This window comes from Vanacampus margaritifer, chromosome 9 (assembly GCF_051991255.1).
Source record: "Vanacampus margaritifer isolate UIUO_Vmar chromosome 9, RoL_Vmar_1.0, whole genome shotgun sequence".
In the NCBI taxonomy this organism is placed as follows: domain Eukaryota; kingdom Metazoa; phylum Chordata; class Actinopteri; order Syngnathiformes; family Syngnathidae; genus Vanacampus; species Vanacampus margaritifer.
In genome coordinates, this window is record NC_135440.1 from 18,404,213 (window position 1) to 18,406,712 (window position 2,500).

Consider the following 2,500-nt stretch of genomic DNA (forward strand, 5'->3'; position numbering starts at 1 on the left):
AAGGTCGATGAAGAGATATTTTTTCTATTCAGTCAGGTAAAAGGAACGTGTCAGAAGTGGGATTCGAACCCACGCCTGCAGGGGAGACTGCGACCTGAACGCAGCGCCTTAGACCGCTCGGCCATCCTGACTGCTTTTTCTGGCAAGGGTCGGTTGTTTTTTGGTTTGGTTTATTGTAAGGTAGGTGACGAGACATTTTTTTCATTCAGTCAGGTAAAAGTATTGTGTCAGAAGTGGGACTCGAACCCACGCCTCCAGGGGAGACTGCGACCTGAACGCAGCGCCTTAGACCGCTCGGCCATCCTGACTGCTTTTTCTCGCAAAGGTCGGTCGTTTTTTGGTTTGGTTTATTGTAAGGTAGATGACGAGACATTTTTTTCATTCAGTCAGGTAAAAGCATTGTGTCAGAAGTGGGATTCGAACCCACGCCTCCAGGGGAGACTGCGACCTGAACGCAGCGCCTTAGACCGCTCGGCCATCCTGACGCCTTTTACAAACAGAGGTCGTTTTTTGGTTTGGTTTATTGTAAGGTCGATGAAGAGATATTTTTTCTATTCAGTCAGGTAAAAGGAACGTGTCAGAAGTGGGATTCGAACCCACGCCTGCAGGGGAGACTGCGACCTGAACGCAGCGCCTTAGACCGCTCGGCCATCCTGACTGCTTTTTCTGGCAAAGGTCGGTTGTTTTTTGGTTTGGTTTATTGTAAGGTAGATGACGAGACATTTTTTTCATTCAGTCAGGTAAAAGTATTGTGTCAGAAGTGGGACTCGAACCCACGCCTCCAGGGGAGACTGCGACCTGAACGCAGCGCCTTAGACCGCTCGGCCATCCTGACTGCTTTTTCTCGCAAAGGTCGGTCGTTTTTTGGTTTGGTTTATTGTAAGGTAGATGACGAGACATTTTTTTCATTCAGTCAGGTAAAAGCATTGTGTCAGAAGTGGGATTCGAACCCACGCCTCCAGGGGAGACTGCGACCTAAACGCAGCGCCTTAGACCGCTCGGCCATCCTGACGTCTTTTTCTGACAAAGGTCGTTTTTTGGTTTGGTTTATTGTAAGGTCGATGAAGAGATATTTTTTCCATTCAGTCAGGTAAAAGGAACGTGTCAGAAGTGGGATTCGAACCCACGCCTCCAGGGGAGACTGCGACCTGAACGCAGCGCCTTAGACCGCTCGGCCATCCTGACTGCTTTTTCTCGCAAAGGTCGGTCGTTTTTTGGTTTGGTTTATTGTAAGGTAGATGACGAGACATTTTTTTCATTCAGTCAGGTAAAAGCATTGTGTCAGAAGTGGGATTCGAACCCACGCCTCCAGGGGAGACTGCGACCTGAACGCAGCGCCTTAGACCGCTCGGCCATCCTGACGTCTTTTTCTGACAAAGGTCGTTTTTTGGTTTGGTTTATTGTAAGGTCGATGAAGAGATATTTTTTCTATTCAGTCAGGTTAAAGGAACGTGTCAGAAGTGGGATTCGAACCTACGCCTCCAGGGGAGACTGCAACCTGAACGCAGCGCCTTAGACCGCTCGGCCATCCTGACGCCTTTTTCTGACAAAGGTCGTTTTTTGGTTTGGTTTATTGTAAGGTCGATGAAGAGATATTTTTTCCATTCAGTCAGGTAAAAGGAACGTGTCAGAAGTGGGATTCGAACCCACGCCTCCAGGGGAGACTGCGACCTGAACACAGCGCCTTAGACCGCTCGGCCATCCTGACGCCTTTTACAAACAGAGGTCGTTTTTTGGTTTGGTTTATTGTAAGGTCGATGAAGAGATATTTTTTCTATTCAGTCAGGTAAAAGGAACGTGTCAGAAGTGGGATTCGAACCCACGCCTCCAGGGGAGACTGCGACCTGAACGCAGCGCCTTAGACCGCTCGGCCATCCTGACTGCTTTTTCTCGCAAAGGTCGGTCGTTTTTTGGTTTGGTTTATTGTAAGGTAGATGACGAGACATTTTTTTCATTCAGTCAGGTAAAAGCATTGTGTCAGAAGTGGGATTCGAACCCACGCCTCCAGGGGAGACTGCGACCTGAACGCAGCGCCTTAGACCGCTCGGCCATCCTGACGTCTTTTTCTGACAAAGGTCGTTTTTTGGTTTGGTTTATTGTAAGGTCGATGAAGAGATATTTTTTCTATTCAGTCAGGTTAAAGGAACGTGTCAGAAGTGGGATTCGAACCCACGCCTCCAGGGGAGACTGCGACCTGAACGCAGCGCCTTAGACCGCTCGGCCATCCTGACGCCTTTTTCTGGCAATGGTCGTTTTTTGGTTTGGTTTATTGTAAGGTTGATGAAGAGAGATTTTTTTCATTTAGTCAGGTAAAAGCATTGTGTCAGAAGTGGGATTCAAACCCACGCCTCCAGGGGAGACTGCGACCTGAACGCAGCGCCTTAGACCACTCGGCCATCCTGACGGCTTTTACTGACAAAGGTCGGTCGTTTTTTGGTTTGGTTTATTGTAAGGTCGATGAAGAGATATTTTTTCTATTCAGTCAGGTAAAAGGAACGTG

At 48.3% G+C, this 2,500-nt stretch overlaps 1 protein-coding gene and 15 non-coding genes across 17 annotated transcripts in view; all 16 read right to left on the reverse strand.

Annotated features, from left to right (window-relative positions):
* tuft1a (tuftelin 1a) overlaps positions 1-2,500 on the reverse strand; it is a 24,583-nt gene that overhangs the window by 8,067 nt on the left and 14,016 nt on the right. The window lies entirely within an intron of this gene.
* Positions 49-131, reverse strand: trnal-cag (transfer RNA leucine (anticodon CAG)). The gene has a single exon. It is a non-coding gene; the product is annotated as a tRNA-Leu (tRNA).
* trnal-cag (transfer RNA leucine (anticodon CAG)) lies at positions 226-308 on the reverse strand. Its single transcript has one exon. It is a non-coding gene; the product is annotated as a tRNA-Leu (tRNA).
* On the reverse strand, positions 403-485 carry trnal-cag (transfer RNA leucine (anticodon CAG)). Its single transcript has one exon. It is a non-coding gene; the product is annotated as a tRNA-Leu (tRNA).
* On the reverse strand, positions 576-658 carry trnal-cag (transfer RNA leucine (anticodon CAG)). Its single transcript has one exon. It is a non-coding gene; the product is annotated as a tRNA-Leu (tRNA).
* On the reverse strand, positions 753-835 carry trnal-cag (transfer RNA leucine (anticodon CAG)). The gene has a single exon. It is a non-coding gene; the product is annotated as a tRNA-Leu (tRNA).
* On the reverse strand, positions 930-1,012 carry trnal-uag (transfer RNA leucine (anticodon UAG)). Its single transcript has one exon. It is a non-coding gene; the product is annotated as a tRNA-Leu (tRNA).
* trnal-cag (transfer RNA leucine (anticodon CAG)) lies at positions 1,103-1,185 on the reverse strand. Its single transcript has one exon. It is a non-coding gene; the product is annotated as a tRNA-Leu (tRNA).
* Positions 1,280-1,362, reverse strand: trnal-cag (transfer RNA leucine (anticodon CAG)). Its single transcript has one exon. It is a non-coding gene; the product is annotated as a tRNA-Leu (tRNA).
* Positions 1,453-1,535, reverse strand: trnal-cag (transfer RNA leucine (anticodon CAG)). The gene has a single exon. It is a non-coding gene; the product is annotated as a tRNA-Leu (tRNA).
* trnal-cag (transfer RNA leucine (anticodon CAG)) lies at positions 1,626-1,708 on the reverse strand. Its single transcript has one exon. It is a non-coding gene; the product is annotated as a tRNA-Leu (tRNA).
* trnal-cag (transfer RNA leucine (anticodon CAG)) lies at positions 1,799-1,881 on the reverse strand. The gene has a single exon. It is a non-coding gene; the product is annotated as a tRNA-Leu (tRNA).
* trnal-cag (transfer RNA leucine (anticodon CAG)) lies at positions 1,976-2,058 on the reverse strand. The gene has a single exon. It is a non-coding gene; the product is annotated as a tRNA-Leu (tRNA).
* trnal-cag (transfer RNA leucine (anticodon CAG)) lies at positions 2,149-2,231 on the reverse strand. The gene has a single exon. It is a non-coding gene; the product is annotated as a tRNA-Leu (tRNA).
* On the reverse strand, positions 2,322-2,404 carry trnal-cag (transfer RNA leucine (anticodon CAG)). The gene has a single exon. It is a non-coding gene; the product is annotated as a tRNA-Leu (tRNA).
* Positions 2,499-2,500, reverse strand: part of trnal-cag (transfer RNA leucine (anticodon CAG)) — an 83-nt gene continuing 81 nt past the window's right edge. The window contains exon 1 of the tRNA in view: positions 2,499-2,500. This exon is cut by the window's right edge and continues 81 nt beyond it. This is a non-coding gene — a tRNA (tRNA-Leu).